This window comes from Hyperolius riggenbachi, chromosome 6 (assembly GCF_040937935.1).
Source record: "Hyperolius riggenbachi isolate aHypRig1 chromosome 6, aHypRig1.pri, whole genome shotgun sequence".
Classification (NCBI taxonomy): domain Eukaryota; kingdom Metazoa; phylum Chordata; class Amphibia; order Anura; family Hyperoliidae; genus Hyperolius; species Hyperolius riggenbachi.
This window is the reverse complement of record NC_090651.1, coordinates 109,707,901-109,720,863: the sequence shown is the minus strand read 5'-3', so window position 1 is coordinate 109,720,863 and position 12,963 is coordinate 109,707,901. Positions and strand designations below refer to the sequence as shown.

General features: G+C 42.3%; 1 protein-coding gene and 1 long non-coding RNA gene across 4 annotated transcripts in view; one reads left to right on the top strand and one right to left on the bottom strand.

The window, feature by feature from the left end:
- The window catches only part of LOC137521036 (uncharacterized), a 49,460-nt gene extending 36,807 nt beyond the window's left edge, over nt 1-12,653 (top strand). The window contains exons 4-5 of the long non-coding RNA XR_011021998.1: nt 9,840-9,987; nt 12,554-12,653. This is a non-coding gene — a long non-coding RNA (uncharacterized lncRNA). The remainder of the gene's footprint in view (nt 1-9,839; nt 9,988-12,553) is intronic.
- The window catches only part of SNX7 (sorting nexin 7), a 167,071-nt gene that overhangs the window by 119,252 nt on the left and 34,856 nt on the right, over nt 1-12,963 (bottom strand). The window lies entirely within an intron of this gene.

Here is a 12,963-nt window from a genome sequence, read left to right as displayed (position 1 = left end):
CTTATACTTGAGTCAATAAAAATTCCAGATTAAGAGGGTCAGATATTGGAGTCTACCTATAAACGAGACTGACTTCTATTCGAGGATATACGCTACATAAATATTAGAAAACATCTGCATGAGCTCTGAATTATTTGCATCTCATTGAACATCCCTATTTACCATTGCCTCTTTTTAAACCAAGTCACAGAAATTCTATGCATTATTTCTAGAATAAACAATTCTCTTCATCCACCCATGTCCAATAAACAATCTATACAGTTAAGCTGTAAATAAGGCTGAGTTTACATTGGCACAAAAACTTCCATTTACGCAAAATATTCCATTCACATTAGTCTGTTAGTAACAGATCCATTCATTTTGTTCTGACAAACTGAGCTCAGGTTTGGGTCCTGCACGATAATTCTGGATCAGCAGCATGAAGCCGATGTCAACAGGTATACCAAGCAGGGGGCAACAGGGAGCGACACACAGGAGGAAAACTCATGCTCAAATGCAACAAACTGGTCCATTTGAAACTAAAAATGGATCCGTTTTTACAAGATCTGTTTTTGATCCATGCAGTGTGAACCCAGACTTAAAGGGAACCTGAAGCGAGTACATTTTTTTCAAATAAACACATGACGTAGCTCCAAATGAATATTACATACTAACCTCACCGTCAGCTCCTCTCAGAAGCTCACCGATTTCCACTTACAGTGATCCCTTCCAGTTCTGACAATATTTTGTCAGAACTGAAATATACCAGTTGCTGTCAGTTATATATCAGCAACTGTGAGTTACAACTGAATGAGCAAGGTAATGTTCATGTTTCCTTAAGGCTCAAGTGGGTGATAGTTTAACAGTGTGTTGACCAGGAAGCTGTTATGGGGTATTGGCCATTTTTAAAGTGGAGGACGAAGAATTCCATTGTTGACAGTGGAGAAACAGGATGCAGGAGACACAGGAGGTAAGTATGACCTGTGTATGATTATTTTGACTTTTTATTTTCAGTTCAGGTTCTCTTTAAAGAGAATCTGTATTGTTAAAATCGCTCAAAAGTAAATATACCAGTGCGTTAGGGGACATCTCCTATTACCCTCTGTCACAATTTAACCGCTCCTCGCCGCATTAAAAGTGGTTAAAAACAGTTTTAAAAAGTTTGTTTGTAAACAAACAAAATGGCCACCAAAACAGGAAGTAGGTTGATGTACAGCATGTCCACACATAGAAAATACATCCATACACAAGCAGGCTGTATACAGCATTCCTTTTGAATCTCAAGAGATCATTTGTGTGTTTCTTTCCCCCATGCACTGAAGTTTCAGGCTGCTCTTTTCTTCCTGCAAACAGCTTTGCCCTTGTCTGTAATTCTTCAGTATGTGAAAGCCCAGCCAGCTCAGAGGACGATTTATCCAGCTTGTGAAAGATAAGAGAGAAGAGAGAAGCTGCCCTAATCTAAATAACACACAGGCAGTGTGCATAGAGGGGCCTGGAAAGGGGAGTTCATCACAGAACCACAACACTGAAGAACTTGGCAGCCTTCCAGACACAGGCTGACAAGTCTGACAAGAGAGAGATAAGTTGATTTATTACAGAGACAGTGATAGTATAAAGTGCTGCAGTTAGCCAGAACACATTAGAATAGCTTTTGGAACTTGTAGGATGATAAAAAACAGGATGCAATTTTTGTTACGGAGTCTCTTTAAGGCTTTGTAGCAAGCTGAACAGAACAGGAGATTGTTCATAACACCCCCAGATTTCCTGAGGTTTAGGCCTCTTCCAGACCTACAACAAAGGCAGTGAATTCACCACCTGTCAGCTGCTCTTGTGCACCGGTCAGGCCCTTGCTAGTGCTTTGTTTCAGCTGTCGACAGATGGCCCCCATAGAGTCGCATCACAGTGTGGCCATGGTCAGATGTGACCAGTCGCGGTTTTCTGACACGAAGTAACACCGCCACGTGTCAATCTCTGACATGCGTGGTGTTACAACCGCTCCCAATCAGCTGCATTTAAATTGCACTCAAATGGCGCTCATGGGCAGCAGATGGGACCCTGAACTGCACGACAAGCGCGTGATTTAGCTGTCCATCTGACAGATGCCTTATGCTGGGCATATGGGTCAATGCGCCCTTATCAATCGAGCTGCTGATGGCTCAATAACCTGCCGGATCGATTCCCTGCTCGATCCCTGCGGGCGGACAATAGCGGGGAATCGAGCGGAAGATAAGGAAGCGCCCGCGGGGATGAGCGGGAATCGATCCGGACGTCGGCGGGAGTCGATCGACTCGTGTATTCCCAGCATTACACAGACCACAGAATGGTCATTTTTAATGACAAAGAACATACTTCTTGTACTTTATCTTGTATCTGAGAAAATGTCTAACAATCCAAATGCCCGTGCTTACTATGCCATTGGCTGCTTGTTACAGGACCACTCATGGCATTATATAACTATATATACAGGGCCTGTATATAACCACATTAAACTGACAGCCCTGGAGTTTTCTGCTACTAATTACAGCTTCTCCCTCTCCATATTTTTAGATAAAAAGGTCTTTGCACTTTTGTACAGCCATCAGAATGCTAAACTGTGTGCTGCTATGGTTACTGCTATGAAATCTTTAAGCAATGTATCTCAAACTGAATGTATAGAGCGTTCTAATTAAAGCATCAGATAGGCTCCTAGCAGAGCCTGTTACACGCTGATCTGTGGCATAACAGAGCGCTCCTATCAATCACTGTCATATGAGTCATCATATCATGCTTAGACATACAGCGGTGTCTTGTTCTGCCTATCTCCGGTATTAACCTATGCTCAAATGAACAGAGAGAGGCTAGTCTCCAGAGTTTCATTTGTTTAATGCTAATTTAAGAAATACAGAGAAAACCTAGTTTATTATCATTTTTCTTTCCTCATCCTCACAGAGCACACTGAGGGGGAGTGGAGAATACAGGAACTAAACTCGGTCCACAAATGGGCTGATACCTGAAGAACCGAGAATGCCATCATTACAGATGCATGATCTCATTACCTTTCTGTCAGAACAGGCATACAGAGATCCTGCATCTGTAATGATGGCATTATTGTAAATACTTTCTTGTTCCTTATTCAGAAAGTACAATAATTCAGCTTTAAGTAACGTAGACCTGAATTCAGAACTTCCTCTTTGCTCTAGTCTAAAAGATAGGCAACAGCATAATAACCTTTACAGCAAAACGTGTTGCTCATACAAATCCTGCAATAAATCTGCAGTGTGTCAACTTCTTGCTTTTATGGAAGTAGACATAGGGCTAACATCTTGCGTTTACAAATTAGCTGCGGCCAAGGCAGCCAGCTGATACAGCTGAGAGATCTAATTACAGTGGTGATTAGTCACAGATGACGGGGAACTAGACAGACTAAACTTTCTAAATACATACAGGTTGGATTCATTTATGTTTTGCTTGTTTGCTGTGCATAAGTTCAGGCCCATCCCTGTGCAGACAGGGATGTACTTGCACAATAATATAAAAAAAATAATAATAATAATATATATACACATATACAGTGGGTTGCAAAAGTATTCGGCCCCTTGAAGTTTTCCACATTTTGTTACAATACCGCCACAAACATGAATCAATTTTATTGAAATTCCACGTGACAGACCAATACAAAGTGGTGTACACGTGAGAAGTGGAACAAAAATCATACATTATTCCAAACATTTTTTACAAATAACTGCAAAGTGGGGTGTGCGTAATTATTCAGCCCCCGAGTCAATACTTTGTAGAACCACCTTTTGCTGCAATTACAGCTGCCAGTCTTTTAGGGTACGGTATGTCTCTGCCAGCTTTGCACATCTAGAGACTGAAATCCTTGCCCATTCTTCTTTGCAAAACAGCTCCAGCTCAGTCAGATTAGATGGTGGACAGCGTTTATGAACAGCAGTTTTCAGATCTTGCCACAGATTCTCGATTGGATTTGGATCTGGACTTTGGCTGGGCCATTCTAACACATGGATATGTTTTGTTTTAAACCATTCCATTGTTGCCCTGGCTTTATCTTTAGGGTCGTTGTCCTGCTGGAAGGTGAACCCCCAGTCTCAAGTCTTTTGCAGACTCCAAGAGGTTTTCTTCCAAGTTTGCCCTGTATTTGGCTCCATCCATCTTCCCATCAACTCTGATCAGCTTCCCTGTCCCTGCTGAAGAGATGCACCCCCCAAGCATGATGCTGCCACCACCATATTTGACAGTGGGGATGGTGTGTTCAGAGTGATGTGCAGCGTTAGTTTTCCGCCACACATAGCGTTTTGCATTTTGGCCAAAAAGTTCCATTTTGGTCTCATCCGACCAGAGCACCTTCTTCCACATGGTTGCTGTGTCCCCCACATGGCTTGTGGCAAACTGCAAACGGGACTTCTTATGCTTCCTGTTAACAATGCCTTTCTTCTTGCCACTCTTCCATAAAGGCCAACTTTGTACAGTGCATGACTAATAGTTGTCCTATGGACAGAGTCTCCCACCTGAGCTGTAGATCTCTGCTGCTCGTCCAGAGTCACCATGGGCCTCTTGACTGCATTTCTGATCAGCGCTCTCCTTGTTCGGCCTGTGAGCTTAGGTGGATGGCCTTGTCTTGGTAGGTTTACAGTTGTGCTATACTCCTTACATTTCTGAATGATCGATTGAACAGTGCTCCATGGGATGTTCAACGCTTTGGAAATCTTTTTGTAGCCTTAGCCTGCTTTAAATTTCTCAATAACTTGATCCCTGACCTGTCTTGTATGTTCTTTGGACTTCACGGTGTTGTTGCTCCCAATAAGCTATGATTAATAAGAGCCAGTCCACACTAGGTCCGGAAACGTATCCGTGGCTGCGTTTTTTAAACCTGATGAAAAACTGAGTCCCGGATACTAATGCTGAAAATAGCAGCCAGCCTCACCCAAGTAAAAAACTGATCCGTCTGCGTTTGCGGGGATCCGTTTTCAAAACCTGAACGGAAGGTCCGGATCTGCTGCATTTTCACGCAACGGATCAGGACCACGGATACACGCAGGGGTAGTGAAAGCAATGAGAAAACGCATCTTCAGCTCCACAGGCAAAAAATGGATGTTAAAACGGATAGCCTGAGCTTTATGATTGGCCCAAAAAAATCCTCCCACTCCTTCCTAATGATGGAGACATTTTCTGTCAGGGAAAAACCTGAACAGAAACTGATGCAAAACTGATGCACTTTCATCAGTTTGCAGTACGGTGGGTACTTCCCCTGATCCGGACTGCAGTGTCCGTCCTGCAACTGTGTCTAGTGTGGACCAGCTCCTTGCAACTCTGATGTTGGATTACAAATAAAGGTCTTCTTTGATTATATCCCTCCATTTGGTGCAGCGGGATTTTTTTGGATTTACTGGACATTTTGGCTTGAATTTCCCTGCTCCCATATGTGTCATATACGTGAGTGTAGCAGCCTGTTCACTAACTATTCTCTTAGACAACCTCTGAGGCCCTCACAGAGCAGCTGTATTTGTACTGACATTAGATTACACGCAGGTGCACTCTATTTAGTCATTAGCACTCATCAGGCAATGTCTATAGGCAACTTACTGCACTCAGATCAAAGGGGGCCGAATAATTATGCACACACTACTTTGCAGTTATTTATTTGTAAAAAAAAAAATGTTTGGAATGATGTATGATTTTCGTTCCACTTCTCACATGTACACCACTTTGTGTTGGTCTTTCATGTGGAATTCCAATAACATTGATTCATGTTTGTGGCAGTAATATGACAAAATGTGGAAAACTTCAAGGGGGCCGAATACTTTTGCAACCCACTGTATATACATGTGATATAATGCCAGTATTGGCGCTGCCCATTCCTTTGAATGGGCAGCGTTTGAACGACGAGCGCCGTGGATTACCGGCCAGAAACATCCATGTGAACCAGTCCTAAAAATAACTTGGATCCAGTAAGCCCTGCTGCAGGTAGGTTCCAAAAACTGGCCGTGATGACAGGTGCGGCCCATTTCTAACATTAATGAAATAAAATCGAGCACTGCAGGCCAGAAGTAACCATCTTTGAATATTACTCATACACCTGCTTCCTAACATGCTGTAATAATATTTCCAATCACTGACATAAACAAGTCATAACAAATGTAGAACATAATAATGGAAAAAAAGGACTTTAAAGGTCAGAAGAGACTGTCTCCATGTCTCAGATAATATATAGACACAAACAGAGGCACCAAAAGGATAAAACAGACTAAAATTCTTAAAAACTTGTACATAAAGAGGAGGTAGTGGTGGACTTACCCCCTCCAAGCAGACACACAGAACTGTTGATTTGAACAGTCACAGAAAATGTTATTTGCACACTCCCAGTTATTGTGCAACACATTTCACAGGTGTGACCCTGCTTCATCATGCAGTAACAAAGGAGCATATAACTGTAGGGTCAGAGACAATAGGCTACGTGAGATTTACATAGTGTTGTTTTGATCAGGGCTGTGGAGTCGGAGTCGTGGAGTTGGGGCAATTTTGGGTGCCTGGAGTCGGAGTCTGGAAAAAATGCACTGACTCCTAATGAATTTAAACTGTAATTAAAATTGAAAATATGATAAAATGTTCTATTTCTCAGATAATAGTCATCATAAATAATTTATACATACAGTAATAGCTGTGCTTAGTCCACAAAAATGAAATAAACCAATCAAAATTAGTTACTTGTGCTGCTTCAATAAAGCAGCCCCCATATTTTTAAAGTCAGATATACACATCTGATTGTGACTGTATATATGATGTGCACACAGGAATCTCTTATATATACTAAATAACATCTATGCTGTAAGTATAAAGCCTGATGTGTAGCTGTGTCACTAATAGAGATGGTCAATGAGATGGAAATAATTCTGTGTTGATTCTGATTTATGCAAATGTACGCACTCTCTTTGCTCATGAAATCAAATAATTTGATATGTTGTTAAAATTTGGTTTGGTGACTATGAATTAAATGGTACCTGAGAAGGATGAAAAGTAAAGTATTATACATACCTGGGGCTTCTTCCAGCCCCCTTCAGGATAAATCAATCCCTCGCTGTCCTCCACCTGGATCTTCTGCTATGAGTCCCGGTAATTCAGCCAGTCAGCGCAGTCTGGCTGCGTGCTGCTTCCACAGCCAGGAGCGTTCTGCACCTGCTCAATAGTGCTGCGCAGGTGTAGTACGCGCCCAGCAGCGGAGTCTGTGTGCATGCGCACTACGCCAGACTGCCTCAAGTACCTGGACTCATAGCAGAAGATCCAGGTGGCGGAGGAGGACAGCGAGGGACTGATTAGCCTGAAGGGGGCTGGAGGAAGCCCCAGGTATGTATAAAACTTTACTTTCATTTGTCTCAGGTTTACTTTGTTACACAGTAGTACTATACTCTACATATGCACTCTCCACAGAGCTGCAGGGAATCCACTGAGAATGTTGTGCACATTGAACACAGAGGCGTTGTCCATCACCCATAAACCTGGTTCAGATTGTGCATGAAGAATGTGTAATAGAGGAAGAATCTCCTTATTCCCCTGCAGAGTATCTGCACATCACTCTTACATGTACCCACAGTTACATTGCCTAGGGCCTGATAGATGTTCTTTGTTCTGGTCTGTACCTTTTACAAGTACTCTTACCAAGGACTAGTTTTAGTCTATGACTAAAGGAAATAAATAAGGCAGTCTCCATATCCTACTCACTTCAGTTGTCCTTTAAAATTCCTAAGCGTTGACAGTTAAGAGACGAATTTCATGTTACATACTTGCAATCAACAATATTGTAATATGCAAATTAGAGGAGTTGGAGTCGGAGGAATCCTAAACTGAGGAGTCGGAGTCGGTGGATTTTTGTACCGACTCCACAGCCCTGGTTTTGATACATTGAATTCCTATAAATCCATATACTGGTAAAAGTAATAATCAAAATTAAAATGATTAATATTCTGATTATTACTTTTATATGGATTTATATGATCTGTGTGTCTGCTTTGAGGGGGCAAGTCTGCCACTACCTCATCTTTATATACAAGTTTTTAGGAATTTTAGTCTGATTTAGCCTTTTGGCGCCTTTGTTTGCGTCTATAATATCTGAGTCCACCCTTGGTGGAGATGTGTAACCCCTTTTTCCCTGATCTACAGAGAGTGACTTCTTAATCCTGAGTGGGGACAGGTCTAATCCCCCCATCTGAATTTAAAGTGGTTATCTTTGTGTTGACCCTGGTTTGTGAGTATAATTTACTTGCTTTTCATATTCATCCTTTGCCAGTACTTACTACACTATACTGGCTCTCGGTGTCCTATTTTTGTATGTTTCCATGTCTCGCACACATCTTTGGTTCTACACGTGTGGTAATCATATTGCTAACCACAGACGTACAAGATGGATTTTGCTACGTACAGACAACACAATCATAAAAATAGGGACTTGAAATAAGAACCTGTATTTCCAACAAGAATTGCAAACCCCTGGGCTGCCCATTCGTGACTTGTTACAGAGAAGATGCTAATCAAAACCAGGATCTGTACAGGCCAGGAGAGGCAGGCGTCATTTCTTGTCATATATGTGAAGGATCTTTCAGGTAGGGTAGTTACGGAAAAAAAAGATTGCTAACAAGACATTTCCAAGCACTCAGTAGGACTCAATTCCGCTGTGCCACAATGCCTACTTACAACCGCACACGGTATATGTAGATAAGAGAAGGACAGGCCCAAGTGTTAACATAAACTTATAATAATCATCTCATTAGGAAATACATATTATGCAGTTTACTTGTGTGTTTAGGCTTTACATCAATATAGAAATTGGTAGTTAAAAAAGGGTAACATTATAGGAGGCAGCATTTCACTTACAGATTCTGAGTTATAATATAGCAGAATGCAATTAAAGTGATGCTGCAGCGGAAAAAAAAACTATGATCTAATGAATGGGTTGTATAGTACTGAAAACTGATAGAACATTAGTAGCAAAGAAAATAATCTCATTTTTATTTTCAGTTATATAGTTTTTTTTTTTTTATAACATTGCATCATTCCCTAATATTTGCAATTTACACACTACACTCAGCTGACATGTATTGCCACCTGTGTCAGTTGATCTCTGTCAGCTGACACTTAAACAGGATTAATGCCTGCATGTGATTGGCTGTTGTGTGCATGTAGCCGGCCACTGATTGGATGCTGTCAGTATTTAAACCTTGCTGTGACAGTTGCATGTTGCCTGTGATAGCTCTAGCTTGCTGGTTGCTCTGTATACCTGCTCTTGTTATATTGGATTATCTGGATTTCGACCTCTGCTTGTTTACTGGACCTCCCTTGTCTGCTGCCTGAACCGACCTATTGCCTGGATTATCGTTACGACTGTTTGCTGCCTGGTTTCACCTCGGATACGTTCTTTGACCTATCTTCTGCCTAGCCCTCCTGTACTGCGATATCTCGGTTTACCCGTGTATGACCCTGGACTGTTGCTGGACTTTGATACTCTGTGTTCTTGTTTAGGCCTGGAAGTTTATTTGCTCACCCTGCATTCAGCTCCAATACCTTGCACACTAAAGGCCTGGGTGTAACTGAAGTCGGGTAGGTATTGTCTCTCACCTCTTGTTGAAGTGGGGACGCGCCACATAGGGTGAAGCGTGTGGAGGTAGATTGGGGCATTGGAGCTGATTCGTGAGTGGATATTCCTACAAACCTGACACCAATAATGACCACCTAGGGAGAGGATCCTGTGGGAATCTATTGTGTGTACAGTGGCCACCTAATTTCATTTAAATATCCAGCATGTGAATCTTTAGCAGCCCTCAATCACATTTTTCTCAGTGGTCACCCATCTCCCTCTCCCCTTCCCCCGCCAGAATCCGCTCGGTCGTGCTTTGCTCGTCAGCCATCCTTCCGTCCATAGTGCCAATTGCTCTAGCCTGTGGACTTGTGACAAGAATTCACCCACAAACTATCATCCAAGGAACCCAGCCCCAATCTCTGCCGGAATGACAAAAGTTGAAGGTGCGTACATAGCTTTAGAATTGCTTTCAATTGGCCTAATTTTAAACTGCACACAGATCGTATTGAATTTGCATGCAGACTTAACAGATCTAGGCTGCAGTTGTTTCACTGTATATAAGAACTTTTAATTAATTTGTACTTTTTGAAGTATAAAATAAAGTGATAATATCTTAACTTTTACCTAGGTCGAATAGGCATACATCAGCATAAAATAGCAGCACACTAGAGATGGTTTCTCAGCAGAGATTAAAAAATGTGTGAACTGTGCTTTTAGATACAGTAAATACCACCAGAATAAAAGTTCAACCTCCAATTAGGTCAACTCTCCTGATATTTATTTTAAGACATGGATCTTACAGAAAACATTCTCCATTACAAAATATCTCTGCAGAGACGCCATCGATTTTGCTTTATTATAACGTAAAGCCTAAGTAGCTCAAATCCTGTTTCAGTTTTATAGTGGGGAAGTTAGGAGAATTGTCGGTTTGATATTGCTGTCTTCGTCAACATTGATAAAATAAAAAGCGTACCTCCAATGAGTGGAACAGGATGTAAAATTTCTGCAACAGTCAATTTTTAAACTTTATTGGCTCAGTTACATATACGCAAATGTAAACTGACCGAGTATAAGCCAAACCGCCAACTTATACCTAAAAAAAAAAAACTGGGGGAAAAAAAATGATTGACTCGAGTATAAGCTATACAGCAACCCATCCATCACATTATGAACATGGCATAGGTGGTGCAATGTGGCAAGGCGTATTGCAAAGCGGTTGTTATGCCGCAATGACAGATTGTGAGCGTAGCCTAACTAATTACTGTAACTTGCCCCCCCCCCCCCCCCCCTCCCACCACAATCTACAGTAGGTAATTAAGCTAAGTGGTGATGGCTGTGTCCCTCTGTCTCCCCTCCCCCCCCCCCCCCCTCCCTGGCATAAACAGAGTGCAGAGTGGTTCCTTTGCTTACAGTCTGGCATACCTATGAAACTGCCGCTGGGAGATTTGGGCGCAGGGTAAAACCGTTAAAAGGCTTACTCTGCTCCTGCACAAGTCCCGGTAGCGTTAATTACTATTCCCCCTCCAGGCCACCATAAATGGTGGGAGAAAGACGTAATTCGGCTTCCAGCTATTGCTGGCGGCCCATTAACAGTGTTTTTAGAGTAATTTGTGCTCTGCCTTTTGACTCACTCACTGAGCGCTGCCATAGCCGTAAATCCTATTACGGCCTATGGTGGCGCCGGCTGAGCCCAAATCTCCTGCGGCGCCTCGTGTCACGAGCATTCCTCTGTAGCTTGGTAGCTGCACGCTTTCTTTACTATGATCCCTGCAGTGCCGCTTGTGATGACAGGAGCCACTAGAGGGCATCATAGCGAGGAGAGAGTGTGCACATGAAAACAAGCTATTGCATGCATAGAGTCTCACCAAACGGTCGCCGTAAGCCTGGGGAGAACAACTCACCCATTGCTGTATTGCAGCTAGCTCTGTGAGAGGACCCTTTTCCACTTGAAGGAAGTTTTAAGCAAAAATGATAGTGCCCAGTTACTTACCTGGGGCTTCTTTCACCCCCCCCCAGAAGTCTTCCAGGTCCCTTGCCCAGTCATTCTGCACTACTCTGTTCCTCTACTGTCCCCCTCCATACACTGCATGCGCATTTCCTCCATCGCCCTCCTGCAGTTGGCAGTGATCTGCGCTTGCACAGTCGGTAAAAAAATGCTACTGAACAGAATGCTTCTGGCCACGGATGCGTGAATAAGATGGCACGCAACCTGTGTCACCATAGGCAGTGACTGTCGCCCAGCTTACGGAGTGGGACGTCAGGGTACAGTGCAGCGCAAAATGACAGCAAGTGACCACGAAGACTTCGGGGTAGGAAGAAGACCCAGGTAAGTAACTGGTCACTAAACTTTTAGCTCAACATTCCCTTTAAATAGGAACCACCACCCCCTCCAAAAAAAAGAAAAGAAAAAGAAGAAGCTTTGACCATATTACACGCACAACATTATATACAGAAAATACAATATGACCTAGCTACTGCTCCACTATTGTTTACAATTTTTGATAAAAGTGAAAGGGAAATGGAGGATGCCATATTTATTTCCTTTTACACAATACTGGTTGCCTAGCATCCTCTTGACATTTCTGGCATCAGTTGAGTTTGAATCACTATTACATTTAAATATTATTTCCTTCAATCACGGTCATGAAACAAATCAAGCTACATTCACCTGAAAGCTTAGCTAACCCAGCATGCCCAGCTTATTTATCATGAGAGCCACTGTATGCTATGGAGGTTAAAGCATGCTGGGGCTTGTAGTACTGCCATGGAGATTGCCATTACATGGTTTAGAAGAAGCTGATAAGGATATTGCTCCCACATAAGAAACCGTTCAGATTGGAAAAAGCTGAGTATTGTAAGCACACGAAGTGCAACAACAACCCCTGCTGGTGTTTATGTGTACAGACAGTCCATTACAACCCACAGAAATAAAACTGGACCTTTTACAATTGAATGACATAAAGAAAGTGGCAAGGAAAAGAAAAATGATTTGATATCTGGTCATTGCAGGGATATCCTCTGTCTGGGGGTGGACTAGATGAAAGGGCAAAGCTCCAGGCATGCACACTCCTAGCTGAATGTGTGAGAATAAAAAGTGCTGGGTAATGTACTGAAGCTCTATAAACGTGCATAAATCTACAATGTACATTTTTATTTATTTATTCAAGTATATAGCACTGACATATTACACAGTGCTGTACAAAGTATATTGTCTTGCTACCCAGAGGGGCTCACAATCCCTACCATAATAATATGTCTATGTATGTATCGTGTAGTGCATGTATAATAGTCTAGGGCCAAGTTAGTGGGGATGCCAATTAACTTATCTGTATGTTTTTGGGATGTGGGAGGAAACCAGAATGTCCGGGGGAAACCCATGCAGACACAGATACAACATACAAACTCCTTGCAGATGTTGA